Source organism: Lissotriton helveticus, chromosome 3_1 (genome assembly GCF_964261635.1).
Source record: "Lissotriton helveticus chromosome 3_1, aLisHel1.1, whole genome shotgun sequence".
NCBI lineage: Eukaryota > Metazoa > Chordata > Amphibia > Caudata > Salamandridae > Lissotriton > Lissotriton helveticus.
In genome coordinates, this window is record NC_136061.1 from 365,457,550 (window position 1) to 365,475,868 (window position 18,319).

Sequence of the window (18,319 nt, forward strand, 5' to 3'; positions counted from 1 at the left end):
CCCTTGGGTCTAGCGAGCGCTATATAAAACTGTTTAAATAAATAAATAAATAAAATAATTCAATTAAAATCATGGCTAGATGAGCATCTTACACTTTACATAGGAAAACCATATATTTGGCTAAGTCTTTCCCTCCCCCTCCTAATCGGGAATCTTTTCCTCAATGAAGAAGTGTTAGAAATGGGGGTCTCTAGTTGGCAATGGTGCAAGAGGTGAACAACCTTTACAATGAAAATTTTACAACGCACTACCATTACAACGCGGTCATTACAACGCAAACCATTATAACGCATTGCGCTGGGGGGCACTCCAGGATAGGGAATATGTTTAATTTACTATCCAACACCTTCCCTAGTGTCCACGGGGACTGGTGTTGGAATAGTAAATTAAACTTTTCACTATCCAGCACCCCAAAGCGCTATGCTTTGTAATGGATTGCGATGTAAAAACCGCGTTGTAAAGGCAGGCGTTGTAATAGCCTGCGTTGTAACATCATACATTGTCCAAGGAGAGATCCTTCTTCCTAGTCAGGGTAAGGGGGATACACTTCAAAAATTACCCCTGCTCACACCCTTGGCAGCTTAGCACGAGCAGACAGGCTTATCTCAGAGGCAGTGTGTAAAGCATTTGTGCACACATATAGAAACACAGTGAAAACACTACAAATGGACACCACACCAGTTTAGAAAAATAAGTAATCTTTATCTAAATCAAACACGACCAAAATGACAAAAATCCACAATACAGTAATCAAAATGTACAAACAGTTCTGTCCATAGCAAACCATAGATGTTACACTTTCAACACAAAGTACCTTGGATGCGTCACAATCATAAACAAAAACAGTCACAGGGAAGGTGATGCGTCAGCTCCTTACCCCCCAGGGAAGGTGATCCGTCAGTTCCTTACTTCAGGATGAAGTGATGCGTCAGCTCCTTACTGCCACGCAGGGGAGGTGACACGTCAGTTTCTTACTGCGGCCCTGGAATTCTTGTAGGCATGGCGCCCCTGTGCAATGCGTGGGGATCGGGGCTGCGTAATTTCTCAATGTGACCTCAGCGGCAACAGCGCTGCGTTGGTCCCATCCTCCACAGTCCCACAATGCAGTGGATCTTGTAGTAGCACAGCAGGGCCTGCGTTGGAATTGGTGCGGACCTCGTAGATCAGTGCACGCAATTTGGCATGCGGCGATTTCTCCAGCCACGGGCAGGCCCTGTGTCGGTTTCTTCCCAGCACAATGGCGATACGGGAAAATTCTTCCCGCACAGCGGCGATGCTTCGGAAACAGGTGCGGATGCATCGCACTTCTCGTAGGTGCTTTTTTTCTAGCTCCCAACAGCAGGAACATCCTCCAGAGTCCCAACTCAGCAACAGGCACCTCTTGGCAGGTCAGAACTCCCAGCAAGGAAGTTTAGGTGGGGCTGATGGTGAAGTCTTTGTGACCCTCAGACTTCAGAACAGGAGGCACGCTCTTCTTCAAGCCTTTGGAGAGCTTCTCTAAGCAGGATATACAGCACCTCTCCTTGCCAAAAACAGCCACTGCAGGCCAACCCCAAACAGCACACACCAAAGGGGCAGTACTTCTCATTTAGCTTTCCCAGCTTCTCTTTGGCAGAGGTTCCCCTGAGTCCAGAAGTATTCTAAAGTTCTGGGTCCGGGTCCCAATATTTATATTCCATTTCTCTTTGTTCTCTTGTGGTACAGAGGCTCTGTGCTCAGTCAAACCAGTTCTGTCCTCTCTGGTCCAGTTTCCCAGCAGGAGGTGGAAACAGCATTGTGTAAGGCAGACCAACCCCATTTGGATGAAAGGAAATCTCCTCCCCCTACTCTAAATGCAGCCCAGATCTTTTCAGCTCAGCCCTGACTCATCCAGGAAAGGCAGGACACATCTCAACCCCTATGGCTGTCTATAGTGAATGCATATCCCCAGCCACTGACACTCCAAAGCCAGACAGTCAATCCATAACCCAGAAGAGGCATACAGGCTGGCTAAGCAAGAAAATACCCTCTTTCTAAAAGTGGTATTTTTCTAAGCCTGGGCGGTAAATTCCATTCTGCTCATGGAATTTGCAGTCTTTGGGTAATTTCGCGTTCCGCAGAGAACGCGGAATTGCCAAAAATTCCACGATCCGCGGCTTGGTGGAATTTTTAGCTGGTTAGCGCTTTCAAAATGTGCGTTCGCAAGATATTTCCCCCATAGCATGCAAACAAAGTTCGCGAACAGGAAAAAAGCATTGAAAACGGGCGGGACAAGCAAGTCTGCGTATTTGTGGAACTCTGCTTGCTTGCGGAGATTTTTTACCATTTCGCTGAGCTTTGCGTAGCGCAACTACGTAAATTCCGCCCACCCCTAGTTTTTTTCAAACACAGAATGTAAAAATCACCTTACTAAAAGATGCATCTTTATATTCTGAGTTCAGTCATACTAAACTGTACCTTCCTATCTTGTCCCAAAGTTATATATAAACTCTCAATCAATCCTATGGGACAGATAGCCTTTCAATGGTAAAAAACGAATTTCACTGTAGTTCACTAACAGGACATTTTACACACATCACAACATGATCTGCTTTTCAGGGGTACCTTGGCCAACCTAAGGGATGATTCACATGTAAGAAAAGGGAAGGTTCGGGCCTGGCATGTGGGCACACTTGCCAGGTCAGCACAACAGTAGAGACTGGCTCAGTGGCAGGTCTGAGAACCCTTTGAAAGGCTGCTTGTGTGGGTGGCACAATCAGTGCTGCAGGCCCACTAGCAGCATTTCACTTACAGGCCGTGGGCACACACAGTGCACTGTACACGGACCACTGTCTACTCTTACAAAATGAAAAGGAAACTTTTCATTTTTCTTTTTTAAATGCATTCTGTTTTCCTTTAAGAACAACAGGCTGCATTTAAGAAAACAAATCGCTTTATTTAAAAGGCAATCACAAATATGATGGTCTGCTGACCTCAGCAGGCCACCATCCTGGTGATTACAAGGCTATTCCCAATGGGTTGCAAATTGCGACCAACCTCATGAATATTAATGAGGTAGGTCATTTGTGACCCCATTGGGAATCATTAAATGTGACTGAGACACATTAGTACATTTCAATTTGTGACTCACTAATTGCGAGTCATTAAAAATCACAATTTGTGAGTCACAAATTGAAATGTTCATGTGTCTAGCCCTTAGAGTGCAGTGGTGAAGAATAGAATAGCTTTGAGTTCAGTAGCGGAGAGTGCAGTCTTTCAGAGTAGAGTGTCATAGAGTGCAGTGGCATAGCATGTAGTTGCACAGATTAGAGTGGCACAGAGTACAGTAGTGCAGAATGGAATGGTGCAGAGAGCTGTGGCATAGAGTACAGTGGTGCAGAGTAGAATAGAGGAGCTTAGCGTGCAGTGGCATAGCATGCAGTGGCATAGCGTGCAGTGGAGTAGAGTGTTGCAGAGTACAGTATGGTGGCGTAGAGTGCAGTGGTGCAGAGTAATTAGCGTAGAGTGCAGTGACAAAAAAAGATTTGATTTAGAGTAAAGTGGTGTTTAGTGCATTAGCATAGAGTGCAGTTGTTAAGAGTAGAGTGGTGTAGACTAAAGTGGTGCAGAGTAGAGTAAAGTGGTGTAGAGTGGCTCAGTGTAGAGTTCAGTGGTGCAGGGCTCTATGGTAAAGACTGCAGTGTTGCAGAGTAGATTGTCTTAGAGTGCAGTGGTGTATAGTAGAGTGGCATAGAGTAGAGTGGCAGAGAGAGCAGTGGCAAAGAGTGCAGTGGTGCAGAGTAGAATAGAGTGTTGTATAATGGAGTGGTATAAAGTACAATGGCATAGAGTGCAGTGGCATACATTGTTACAGAGTAGAGGTATAGTGGCATATGTTTCACTGGTGCAGAGTAGATTGGCAAATAGTGCAGTGGCATAGATTGCTTGGTTTTGAGTAAAGTGGTGTAGAGTGCATTGGCATAAAGAGCAGCGATGCAGAGAAGAGGTCATGGCGCAGAGTAGAGTGCAGTGGCGCAGAGTAGAGTGGAGTGGCGCAGAGTGGAGTGGCGTTGAGTGGAGTGGCACCGAGCTCAATGGCGCTGAGTGCAGTGGCTCTAATTGCAGTGACATATAGTAGATTGTTTAAAAAGTAGAGTGGAGGGATTGGAGTGGTGCACGGTAGAGTACAGTTGCATAGAGTATAGTGGATTAGGGTGGCTTAGAGTGAATTGGCATAGAATGCACTGGAGTAGAGTGGTGTAGAGGTGGTCGTAGAATTCCTCTCTGCCGGTGGAGTTCTCTGAGTTTTGCCCACTCTGAGCAGAGTGCTGAGTTCCGAAACATTATGCTAGGGAACACGGTACAGAGTGTTTTCTCTTGCCTTGCTCACCAATGTTAAGGTGTCAAGCAAGAGAAATCGTGCTCTAGACAATCTCCCGGTGAGATTTCTGAATGCAGCAATCATAGAAGGTCGCTACTGCTCACTTTGAGAAAGCTGCTGCTCACCTATTTGGAAGATGCCGCTCGAGTAGAAAATCTACTTGAGCAGCAGAAAGGAGCAGTGTCCTCTGCCATTCAAGCTGTTCTTACAGCATGGGAGAAACTCCTGGTGCCAAAAATCAGTGCGACGTACCAGACTCTGCCGCTCGTGAACTCCACCCAGGCCTAGAGTGGATTGATACAGAGTAAAGAGCATTGACATACAGTGCAGTTCCAAAGAGTGCAGTGTAGCAGAATAGAGGGGTATAGAGTGGAATGGTGCAGAGTGGAGTGGTGTAGAGTGCAGTGTTGAAGGGTGCAGTGGTGCACAGTAGAGTATCGTAGGGTAGACGCATTGGCATAGAGTTGAGTGGTTTAAAGTAGAGAGATGTAGAGTGAAGAGGTGTATTGTGGAGTGGTGCAGAGTAGAGTGATGTGGCATAGTTTGGAATGGTGCAGGGTATAGCGCAGTGACGCAGTGTAGAGTAGTGTGGAGTGGCGTAGTGTGGAGTAGTGCAGAGTAGATTGCAGTGACATAGAGTGGTGCAGAGTGGAGTGGAGTGGGGTAACGTGGAGTATGCATGGTGCGGTATCACACTGTCATTATAAACAACACATCTTCAATTAAAATGATCATTACTTTTGTACAGTCATACCGGTTTACTGATAAAAGTATGCAGCACACAAGCAATAATGTGTGGAAATGTCATCACCTAGTTTATTGATTTGTTTTGATTGGCACATGCATTCTCTCACTATGACGTTACAGAAAGAAGAGTAAACAGTAAACACCAAGCTACCTGGAAGTCAGGGCATGATATTTGACCTCTGTCTTTGAGTGCACAGTATATGTGATATGATAAGAACATAGGGCCTCATTTTTGAGGTTTTACCGTAGGACAGCGCCACAGGCCTCCCTGCTGTTCTGCCCTATGGTAAAAGAAAAAGGCAGGAATGCTCCGTATCTATGGGATACGGCAGAATGCAGCACACATAGAAAAAGGAAAAAATGAGGAGAAATAAAGATATTTCTCCTTGTGCCACCCTTAAAGTTTTGGGCGCTTCCTCAGATTTACGACTTCTCGAAAATCTGGGGCATTGTCAAAATGCCATGGATGTTGCTGGGAATGCCCCAAGCAACAGCCATTGTATGCCCCTTTAACGCAGAAAACTGCATTAAAGGGGACAATATTTATGAGGCAGCATTAAACCAGAAAAGTGGGTTAGCGCTTCCTTGTAAATATGGAGAAGGCTCCTGCCCCACGGAACATCACAAAAAGTGATGTTCCGATGGCACAAGGGTCCTCATAACTGAGGCACCCAATTTAAAGGAGTGCTTACAGAAATCCAGCACTGGTGGAAGAATACATGAGCATGCATTTACAAAGTAAATTTGTCTCGCATCTACAAGAACTATTGGCTTTGCCAATATGTTTTAGCCATGTTGTACACTAGGGTGGCTGCTGTTCAGCATGTCTTAAAGTTAGTGGTGTGGAATGTCATAGAGTGGAATGGCAAAGAGTGGAGTAGAGTGCTGTAGAGTGGAGTGTTAGAGAGTGTTCTGTATTGGAGTGGCATAGAGTGGAGTCACGCAGAGTGGTGTACTGTGAAGTGACATAGAGTAGAGTTGTGTAGAGTATGTCAGCATAGAGTGCTGCAGAGTATAGAGGCACATTGGTGTGGAGTGCTGAGGCATAGAATTCAGCAGCGTAGAATGCTGAGTTGTAGAATGCAGTGTTGCATATTAGAGTGCTGCATATTAGAGTGCAGTTGTGTAGAGTGCAGTCGTGCAGAGCGGAGTGGTGCAGAAAAGAGTAGGGTAGAGTGGCCTAGAGTACAGTGGTGTAAAGTACATTGGCATAAAGTGTGTCACGGTTCGCTCCCTGCGCTCTCGTGCCCATAACTAGTGGGCCTAATTGTGAGACTTTCCAGTGTTCTAATAAGCTTCCAGACCCTCCCCTTCATGCATATACTTACTTCCATTCATTTAGAAGCTACTTGGAAATTGCAATCTATTCCCATTCCATGCCTGGTTTTGTTGAGGCCAGCCTGATCAAGCTTGAAGCTAGCCTGCTCATGCAAGAAACTCCATTATCTAGAATTCCTTGCTGACTGCTTCATCTCCATCCCTGCAGGCCAAAAATGGGTGGAAGAATTCAGCTCACCTGCGGCTGGCTGCTGCTAGCCTGCTCAAACCTAATGCATGTGATTACTGTGAGCTTATATATACGCCCCACCTCCTTTCAGTCCCGGGTTGGTCATTGTAGCTGTTTTCTCCTGAGACCGAATCTAGTTTACTAAGAATTTGATATACTTGTTTCCTGAGCTTTTGATATTCCTTGATTCCTGAGCTCTAGCTATTTCTTGTTCCTGTTCCTGAGTTGCAGCTATTCTTTGTTCCTCATTAGCACTGCTTGAAGTGTTCTCTTGACTCCTGAGCTATAGCTACTCCTGGTTCTTGAATTAGCACTGCTTGCAGTGCTTCCTAGATTCCTTGTTTCCTGAGATGTAGCTATTCCTTGTTTCTGAACTAGCACTGCCTGCAGTGCTATCTTGTTTCCTTAATTTGTGACGCAGTACTACTCTAGTGCTGCCGTGAGACTCTCTCCTGCCATATTTACCTTTTACCAGACCCTGCCTTTCTTCCCATTACCTTTGTGCCAGTGGGCTGTGATCTATTTCTGCTGTCTTGTTTCTAGTTTCCTGGTATATGTGTTGCTTGGTTTCTGCCAAGTGTTCCCTTTGTTTTCCCTTCTTTCCTGTTAAGCGCCCCTCCTTGCTAGCTTCTGGTCTATCGTGGTTGTACATTTAGTTCTACGCCCTTGCTGTTACCACCTTGCCTGTCCCGTTTGATCGCCAGGAACCATGGGCTGAGCTGACAACCTAGGTGGTGTTTCTTGTCCACTGTGAGTGTTGTCTTTGAGTTACTTTTATATCATCATAGGTATAAGCTTCACAGACCCTACCTTTGCATGTATATCCAATATATGGGTATTCGCAGTCAGCATCTGTAACAGCAATTGTGGGTGAGGAACCTACTATGCTTTAGAGTGCTTTACCCCCATATCCCCTTCATTGTTAAAGTTGTTATATATACTTATGTGTTTTGCACTTCTGTCGTGTGCATAGTTGCTAAATCACCTTATGAGTTCCTTTCCTTTCTGAGTCTTTACCATCTTTTTCCTTTGAGAAGGCTTCCCCTTTGAATCCCTTCTTTCCTCTGACTCTCTGTGTGACCCTGGGCACTGCTGTACTCCTCTTTCTGCTTACTTGTTCTACCCAGCCACCAGTCCTTTCCCAAATCCCTGACTGTATTCCAGACATAGTCCCAGACATTCTCTGACAGAGTGCAGTGGTGCAGAGTAGAGTAGAGTGACACAGAGTGCAGTGGCGTAGAGTAGTACAGAGTAGAGTGGCATAGAGTGCATTGGCATAGAATGCAGTAGTGCAGAGTAGGGTGGCATAGAGTTTATTTTTTTAACTTTATTTATTGGTTTTAATCACAGCCATACATACATGATTGGACACGTTCAAGATTGACAACAGAATAGTTGAGCAGACATTAATTTCCATAGCATATTAGACATTTCCTACATGACCCAGTTGCCTATGCATCTCCATTTCAACAGTAGGCGATACACAGGGTTCTCCTCGATACTTATTCCAGTGTGCCATTTCCTATCCCATTTCTTGGAACACCCCCGTGCCTTAAAAACCTCGGTCTGTGCCAACATGCATCTGTCCATTTCTTTAGCCCACAGGGTGACCTTTAGCCAGCTCTTGTTTCACCAGCATGTATCCCAGTGTTATAAATTGCTGTTCGACTTCCGTGAGATCAGTCGCCTCCCATATATTCAACAGTCCCAGTTGCGGTGTTAAAACTATGTCCTTCCCCAAAGCTGTTTGCATGTGGTCTGAGGCATCCTCCCAAAGGGCAGGTATCTTTGGGCAACTCCACAGGATATGGTAAAACGTGGCCTGCTGACCACATCCCCTCATACAAAGGTTGTCAAGTCTAGCTCCTATCCTCGCCAAAACTTTCCCTGTGATGTATGATAGGTGGAGTATCCTAAGTTGAATCAGCCTAAGTCTCTGTGTGATAGCCACTTCTCGGGGGGACATAAGAGCCATTTGCAAGTTTTCGTCATCTATAGGGCCAATGTCGTCTTGCCACCACACCCTGAGCTTCGGAAAGGTGTCTGGCAAGTTGTTACTCAACTTTCTGTAGGTTAGATATATTGCCTTCGAACTGAGGGGCCCGTCTAGAAAGTGGTCTTACAGAGGGGACGACTCTGGTATATCTGTGAGGGAAGGGAATGCCGCCTGAATTGCTTGTCGAATCTGTAAATACCTATACATTTCTCCTTTTGCTAGATGGTATTGTTTCTAGAGATCACTGAAGGTGAGTATTGCTCCCCCTCTAACCAAGTCCTTCACCGCTGAGACCCCGATGAGGTCCCATTTGTCAAACCCGGGCTGATAACACAGCATTCCCAACTTCTGAATATACCACAGCGGTGTAGCCTGCGAGAGGCGGCCCGTCCATCCCAGTCGGGAAGTAACGAGACGCCAAATTTCCAATGTGTGTTGGGTGGGTCCGAAAAACCTCCCCCTATTTTTCCTATCAGTGGTGTACAGTGCCCCCAGATATCCAGAGCGGTCAGTTTGGTAACAATCGAGAGCATATGCCAGGTCATCTGGGTGATTATATATATCCAATGATTGACGGTCACCAGTTGCGCCACCCAGTAATAGCGCTGTAGGTCAGGGAGTGCTATGCCTCCGTCGTACCAGCCCATTAAATGTACTGGGGTGACCCTGTAACCCTCAGAACCTGGGTGGGTAATAGAAGAAATAAATAATTGTTCTGTCGGAGATGAAATACACAGTTATATAGTATTCCTTCTTATCCTGTTAATGTCCTCTGTTCCCATATAGGGTACACAGATGCTGGTGATTTTATCACTCGATAAAAGATAATAATAATACACTGAACCCAAGGATTAAACAAAGTAAAGTTTTTAGTCATGTACTTTCATGTTATTCATGATGGTCATTAAAAGACATAGATAGCTGTCCAAACAAACATTCAAACAATTAAACAAAAAAGACATTCACAATTTGTGTGTGAGACGCAATAACATATAAAACAACCATGTAACGTGGTCAATTCACAAATGATTATTACAGACGTCAACTGGAATCACAATACACCCATAGGTTAATCCATTTATTCTTAGTCCTAGACAGCTATCTATGTCTTTTAATGACCATCATGAATCATGAAGAACGATTATTTATTTCTTCCGTCGTACCAGTCGGCATAGAGTTTATTAGCGTAGAGTGCAGTGTTGCAAAGTAGAATGTTGTATAGTGCAGTGATGTACAGTAACAGAGTGATTTGGTGTAGAGTTCAGTTTCATAGAGTGGTGTTCAGTACAGTGGTGTATAGTGCAGTGGCATAGAGTACAGTGGCATAGAGTAGAGTGCAGTGGTGTGGAATGGCATGGACTAGAGTTGACTGTTGTAGAGTACATTGCCAAGGAGTGGTGCAGAGTAGAGTGCAATGGCGTAGAGTGCAGCGTCATATAACTCAGCAGTGTACAATGTAGCATTGTAGAATGTGGTTTTGTATACTAAGGTATTGCACAGTAGAGTGCGGTGGTGCAGAGTGGAGTGGTGCAGAGTAGAATACAGTGTCATATTGTTGCAGGGTTTCTGTACTCACACAGAACTGTGCACAGAGGAGTGGAACCTCGGCAAATTAGGATGTCCCAAAACTTACCTTAGCAACCAACTCACCCCTTACCGAGCTAGCTACAGTGTCTCATTGGACATATCAAACCCCCAATGTTTAGACAAACCAGAACATGAACTTACAGTACCTCAGGGTACGTGGGACTCATGAACACTCTTTCGTTATATTATCATTACAAACCAGAACATGGAGTAAAGAAGACACATGTGCATTTGAAATGTTTATTTACTAATGCCGTCTTCTCAGGCGCAGTATCTTAGATAATACAAGTACACTTATTATCAGTAGCAAAATTATCAGCATAGTTACTAAGACATAAAAAGCGAATGGTGACAGCATGTTAACATGCTGTAATGAATAAGAGTTAACAACACTTATATCTCACCCTCCCTAACACATATATTATATTATTAGCTAAGAAGGTCTCTTTGGGTTGTTTTAGGGCGGGCCCATACCTTAGTGTCCTAGCATGAAGGAATCACATCAGCATACACCAGCTCTCTCTGCATGTGCACCGCATCCAGTGTGTTAACAATTCTCGTGCAAAGCAATATCAATCCCGCCTCAAGCCCAAGTTGGCAAAGGCTGCACTTGTGTTATGACTATGAAGGCGTGGAGATCAGACCTCATAACAATTCCATATCGTGTTGCTCCTGAAACTTCAGCACTCTCCGTGCAGACATGGTTTATTAAACAAAACTGATATCAGAGCAATAACATATTATTCTCACATACACCACGGCAAACCACTAGGTTGAAAGCTAAGTCAACAATTAAGGGTCGTGTGCAGAAGTTGCAAGAAAGGAAAAATGGCGTTTAAATCTCAAATGTACCTATGCTAACTTAACACGATATAAGGATATATAGGAGCTATACAACACCCCCCCATGATCCGAGAACGGACTAAATAAGATAACAGAAGTGCCATCACATGAGAGCAGAATCCAATTATAAACGAGCATGAATAAAAATTCAAATATAAAAACAAATGCTAAAAAATAGCCCACAGCATAATGTGGCTCAAGCCAATAGGCAAGAAAAAATAAAATGTCTTGACCAAAAGTCAATAAAAACAAGGAAATGCTATCAATCAGCATGTCAATTTGAGGCAGTGTCTATGATAAGACTGTATATGAAAAGTAAGCTGCAACAGCCTCCAGGAGGAAGTCACTGTCCTCATCCGAAAACAGTTCAGCCATCCAATTTAAAAGATGAAAGGAACATACGTGATCTTCCAGCACCGGATCCTCTATAACCATCAGAGGACAACTCGGTGGGTTTTCAAGAAAACTTTGTTCCAAGAAATTTTGCGCTGCCGACATCACATCCCAGGGACCCATTAGTCCATGTGCCACCGCCAAGGCCATAATCCTTTCGTCAGAACAAACCAACTCGTGAGCAATGATAGGACTCATCAGTTGATCAAAATCGACGTCAGAAGATACTGGTCCGCAGAGACACAAATCAATGGCCCAAAGGAAATCACAGGTCAGACAGCGAAATACAGGCTGGACACAGGTGAAATAGGAGAACCGAAAAGATAATCCAAACGCCGTGCTTACAGTCGCTAACGGCAGTGTGCCATAGTAATCAAGCATGCGGTTGCGAAACCGCGTCAGTAGTAGCTGTGCGTGGTCTTGCACAGGAAGGGCATCCATATTTAAAAAGGCAGAAAACCACCAATGCGCCAGCCGCTAAAGCAAGTAAAAACGGGAACCCTCCAAATAAGGATGAAAAAATAGAATGGAAGAAGGCAGGGATGACTCCAAAAATCTTCTCAAAGGAAGTCACGAGACCACCGCTAACAACTTTAAAAAAATGTGCTAGGCCCGTTGTGGAGGATGCGTTAAAGATAGAACGGACCATGGCTCCGAAATGCAAAGGCAAATCAGTGTTTAAAAGAGCCTGAACCTCCGTACGGGTGTTAGCAATGTGAAGCACGAAAGTTTCACGGGCCGAGCTCAAGGCCACCTCTTTCTGGGACAATAGAGCTCTTATTCTAGCCATGCCGCTGAATTCTGCTCCCAAGGTCGGTATCTGTGGCCAAATGGAAGACTCCCTATGTTCACGTGTGGGAGGATAAAGAACATTTCTGCAGCAAATAACTCGCTCACTAACCGTTACTATGAAAGCTATACCTTTAATTAAACCACAACAGTTTTCATTATTGAGCATTAAATAACTACCATTCTCTAACAATTTAAACGTGGGGATGATAGCAGGAACTGGCGTGCCCTGTAAAACGCAAGCCATATTCGGTCGGTCCTTGTTACATGAACCGTGTAACTGTATGTGTCTGCACATTAAAGAATGATCTGGCGTCTCAGAACACTCATCCCCTGTTAGATAAACTTCTTGTTCATCCTTGAAACATCTGTATGTGTATGGGAGTGACCAGACCTCATGAAGAAAACCGCTACCTAAGGGTTCAAAACGACCTATTGGCACATATTTCATACAATTTGAAAACTTATATAAAGCAAAAGGCAGTGTTATTAAACCGTGGATAAGCCACGTAGCAGTAGTGGCTTCTGCCACAGAAAAAGGTAAAGACTCCAATCTTTCAATATGGAGCATAGAAAAGGAAGCATCACGCATTGAAAGCAAGCGTTGTTTGTCTGTCAAATTAAACGGTGCAAATAAAGAAGAAACGTTCATGTATCCCCAGGGAACTTTACCCATTTTCAGAGTCTGAAGTGTCCATGCAAACTGCATGATTGAACGTAATTGATTTTGACCATGGTATAATACAGACACTTCATCATGCACAATATCAACAACAGACGACACAATATTATCTAATGTGTAAATTCTAGAGGAAAGCACGTTAATGCTATTGTCAACCACTGCAAGCACTTTCTCAAGATTTGCCTGATCAATAGCCCTAAGGCGTGAAGCAGCCTCAATCTGTGAGAGTTTCCAAATTTCATTGTAAACACCATATAACCACCTTTTCGACCTGCCACTAGCTGGGCCTTTAATGAAATCATTCAAATCCACGTCTGCATTCAGTTTAGAAAGGTGATACTTAACCGCAGGTAAAGTTGAATGTTTCAGCCAAGCTTGACACAACTTGCCCACAGAGTAAGAGGTGACAGTATGACTCAAATCAAAACGGGGATCAGATCTAACAGCCTTAAAACCGTCAGTTATATTTAAAAATCTTTTTTGGCAAGAATCAGCACTACGGTGCCAAAGCAGCCAACCCTTGGGATTCATACTGGAAATGTTAAAGGAGGAATTCAGAAGCAGAGCCTGTATATCTTTAATGGACAATTTAGTAAAATTACTCCAATTCTCATATTCCTCCAACTCCGGGAAAGACGGGGTGTTTAACCTTTTAGATGTAGCCAATCCAAAGCATGTGGTCTGGGAAATGGTTTCATTTAAAAACAACATATGATTCGGGATGAGACATGCACGGTGCAAAGCCTCAGTGCCTCGTACCTGCCAGGCCCTTGAACCCCAAACTGATTTAAGGTCTATTGTTCCCTTCCATAACTCATAGCCCCCCGTAACTAATTGATCTAGGAAGGCCTTCGAGTACAACAATTTTGTATCGGTAAGTCTAACCTTGGACAGTGGCTGTTTGTGAAATTTAAAATAAAAGGACTCGGGATTGGACTGGTTAAAGTCAGTGAAATAAGTATACTTTTTAAGAAACGTTTCTGAACTTCCTTGTGTAGGAGCTGGGCAATGTTCCCACTGAGTAAAATTAACAGTCTCCCTTCGGGAAGATGTTTTGTGTAAGAAGTGATTGCCATAATGTTGGTAACAGAACAATTCACCATAATTAGCAGATTCTAAATATAAATCCTCAGCATCAAAAGCAGCATAGTATTTCAAATCAGAAAACAAACTTTCCACAGCATTAACATCCCAATCATCAGAACGAATGTTTTGTTTCACCACATCCCCCATATTAACTCTTAGTACATTAGGAACATTAACGACTTCCGTTGGGCCATGAATCTGAAAACGAACTGCATCCCACGCGATTCCATCCAGAACAGGCCACGCTGTGATGTTAACCAAAGTCAAGTCTCTTTTTAACCTGTGTGTAGAATGTGAAGAGGAAAGTGGGGCCAATGTTCCATTTAAATGAGTAATGCAAGTTCTCTCCTCGACATAGTGTCCATTCATAATCCGAAAAAAATAAAACACAAAACCAATTGACATAAAAAGGTAAACCGAAAAAAGAACCAGCCAAATGTATATCCAAGGAGGAATCAAAAAATGTTTTTTAAACAGGCCAGCAAATACTGCAATTTGAGAGGGTTTTTTCGAGGCAAGGGAAGCAGAGTCAAATGAAAATCTGGATTCCGTGGCTAAACGAGCTTGCAGGTCAGGCATGGACAAATCAGTGGGGTATGTATAGTCTGTCTCATCCATGTTTGTTCCGGGCAAATTATTTAATAAAGGACTGGAAACAGCAGGTAATTCGATGGCCACCTCAAGTTCATTATTAGAAGCAGTGGGCATAATTGAATTTCTCACAATGGAAGGACAGGAAACAGCCGGTGTCATGCTAAGAAGAATCGGCCACTCTGTGTATCTTGACATTGTCAATAGAAATAAACCTGTTTTCCTTACGACCTGGAAGTGGTGGTAAAATGACTGTTCTTGTGCCCTTCACTCCAAGCACTGGGACTGGAGCTCGATAGGAGGGACCAAACTCTTTCTTGTTGTCGATCTTCTCTCGAACCAGTTCTCCAACTTGGGGTAGCCAGCCAACTACCGGGATCTGCAATGCATCATCCGATGTGGAGGGCAAATGTTCCTTTGCAAGAGTGTCTCTGGTCTTTTGTAGATTCTGTAAAACATTGCAATGTTCATCTGCGTCAAAGGAAGTGGCGCGAACCACTGAGTCTAGACCGTCAAGGTCAGGGACGTACATCTTGATGCCAAAGAGCATTTCGTATGGGGTCCGCCCACCCAGAGACCTTCTTGGGAGATTATTAAGAGCACGCTGCACGCCATAGAGGTGAGCCAGCCAGTTTCTGCCAGTGCCTATAACTCGGGCTGTCAAAGACTGCTTTAAATCACGGTTCATTCGTTCAACTACACTATTACCCTCAGGTCTGTAGGGTGACGAAAACTTGACTTGGACCCCCATCGAAGTCATGGCATCCTTATACGCCTTAGAGGCGAAAGCCGGACCCTGATCCGAATGGAAGGTACCACAGGCAAAAATCCCTATAAAGATACGCAAATCTCTAATGACAGTCCGTGAATCAGCGCTGCGATGTGGCCATACCCACACAAAGCGTGTGCATGAGTCAACTGCTACTAAGATGTATTTATACGCAGTATCAGATGAAAATGGACCGCAGTGATCTAAATAAACACAGCCTAGCGGTTTATTAGAAATGTACAACTGAGTCTGAGGCGGACGCGTAGCAGTTGAAGGTTTAATCTGCTGGCATATGTCACAAAGAAGGACATAATCACGCGTCTGTTTGTACAGTCCCCGCCACCAGAAACGTAATTGTAATTGAGTTACAGTGGCCGAGACGCCCGCATGCGCAGACGCCACACCTTCATGAGCCGCTGTAATCAAGTCTGCTCTGCGATCCGAGTTGGGAATCAGCCGTTCCCCAACATCAGGAATTGTCACAAAAGGAACCTTTTCGGGACTTAAGTGGTATTTATACTTCGAAGGGAATCCCACAGGATGTTTACTTCCCTTCTCAGAGGCAGCAATCGCTGCCAAGATGTCGCTATCAATCTTGGTTTTAGACCTAGTAACTGCTGCAACTAAGTATGTAGATACTGCTGATTTCGCTGCTTCATCAGCAAGCGAGTTGCCAACAGCGTGAACTCCAACGCGCTGATGACCGAGAGTATGAATCACATAAACGAGTGGCAACATAGCCTTAAGCTCTGCCACTCGAACCCAGATCATTTTATGTTTTATTGTGCTACCCTTGGAATCATGAAAGTCATTTTGAATCCAAAAGAACAAGTTTTCATTGTAAGACTGGACACAGTAGTAAGAATCACTTACAATTAGAGTAGTAACACTTGGATCTGCGTACTCCAAAGCTAGTAATAGAGCACGAAGCTCTGCCAATTGTGCGGTGCAATCGCCCAGGGGCAACGTGTGTACCTCCCTGGAAATGAACTCATCATCCAACATAGCACCGACCACAATGGCGCATGCGGAAACGTAGGCATGTTTAGAGCCATGCGCAACCTGCGCCGACCCATCAGTGTAAATGATGCAATGGAAGTCCTCCAAAGGCCGCATCGCCAGAGGAGCAGGATGAACGAATTCATACTGCAAGTACTCCTGCGACCGTAAGGAAGCGTCAAAAATAAACATGACATCCGTGGATGACAATGACGCAGCCCACTGAATCCACCGAGGGTGCAAAGCCTTTGAATTTGGTACACTGGCTTTCGTGACTGCCTCCAAGTGAGGACAGGGTGTTACCACTAGCATGCGTTTCCCCTGTGACAGAGCTCGTTCTTTTAGAATTGCCATCTGTACAGCAGTTAAAACTTTTTCCACTGTGGGAAACCGCATCTCAGCCGAAGTGTACAAGTGTGACTTGTAAGCGATAGGTACTGTGTCACCTTCATTAAAAGTGAGGTATGTGAAACCCACCGTCCCAGGAATTATTCTTATCACCAGGTTGGTGTGGTTATCACGAGTCAGTAAATATTTAGAAGCGAGCAGATCAGCCTGCAAGGATTGCAAAATGGCTGAATGCTCAGGCAGCCAGCATGATTTTGAGAAAGTTGGTTGTATCAAAGCATACAAAGGCTTGATACGCTGGGCATATTCCGGAATGTAAGTCCTACCGAAATTCAAAAAGCCCAGTAAAGACTGTAATTTTTTCAGTGTTGTTGGAGCGCGCAATTGTGCGCACTTCTCTAAGAAGTGAGGAGCCAAACCTCTACCTTCATTGTTGAGCTCATAGCCCAAAAACAACACTGTGTGTTCAGCAATGTGCGATTTTGCAAAGTTAAATTTGTAACCCATGTCTGCGAAGTTGCAAACAACAGAATTTACACGACACAGATGCTCCCAAATATCGTCGTCTGTGAGATATATGTCATCCACATACGAAAAAGCATCAGGGTCGAGTGCCTCCAGAATAGAGACAATTCGAGCGGTAAATATACCAGGACTATTCTTGTAGCCCATTGGAAGACGCCGGAATTGCTTTTGGACTCCAGCGCTCGTAAAACTGGTCCATTGGGAGCTAAAGCTGTCCAATCTGTGGGCATAAAAACCATTGGATATGTCAAGCGTTGTCTTGAAACGCTTACGCACGAGACTATCCACAAGGGCAGAGCCGTGAGTATTCTGTACTGCACAGTTACGGCAATGCGAGTTTAAATGCCGGTAATCCAAAACCAAACGATATGATCCGTCAGGTTTGTTCACAGTAAAAAGGGGATTATTCATCGGTGACACACACGTTTCAATAACTCCCTGATATTCCAATTGTTCAAGGATTTCCGCGACGGAAGATTTTGCTTCACGCCGAATGGGATATTGAGGTTGAGGCTGCGGCTGAGACCGCAACGGAATTTCGTGGCAAGGCGACAATTTATCCCAACCACATTGGTTACGGTACAGAGCCGGCGCGAGAGCCCGAGCCCACTCTTCTGCAAAATGCTGCGCATGCTCTTTCGAGACAGTGTTCGCGAAACTGGGTAGGATCACCTCCTCCCCTCGCGGCGCCGCGAGCACAAAAGGTGGGGGCCAGTCAGCCTCCGAAAGTAAAATATCATATGTAGAAGACAGATTCTCCCAAAATACACCTTTAACGGTACGCTGTATGTCACCTTCAATTAACAGGACAATTTCATATAGTCTTTCAGGGGGAGCAAGTCTCGTATCCGCTGTCTCTATCACAACGTAGACATCAGTCGCTGTCACCCTCAGTAGTGGACGCAGCGCCTCTCTGACTATGGTTATCTCCGCCGCGCTGTCCAGCAAGGTCAGAGCCCACGTCAGATTCCGAAGCCGCGTTCTCACTATCTGTGGCATATCGATGCGCTGTTAAGGCTGCGACTTTCTTTTTCGCAAACTGCGGACGCCTAGGCGTAGAATCCTCCTGCTTCACTGCGCCGTCCGTCTGGCGGGACTGACTACGTCCTTGTTGGCCA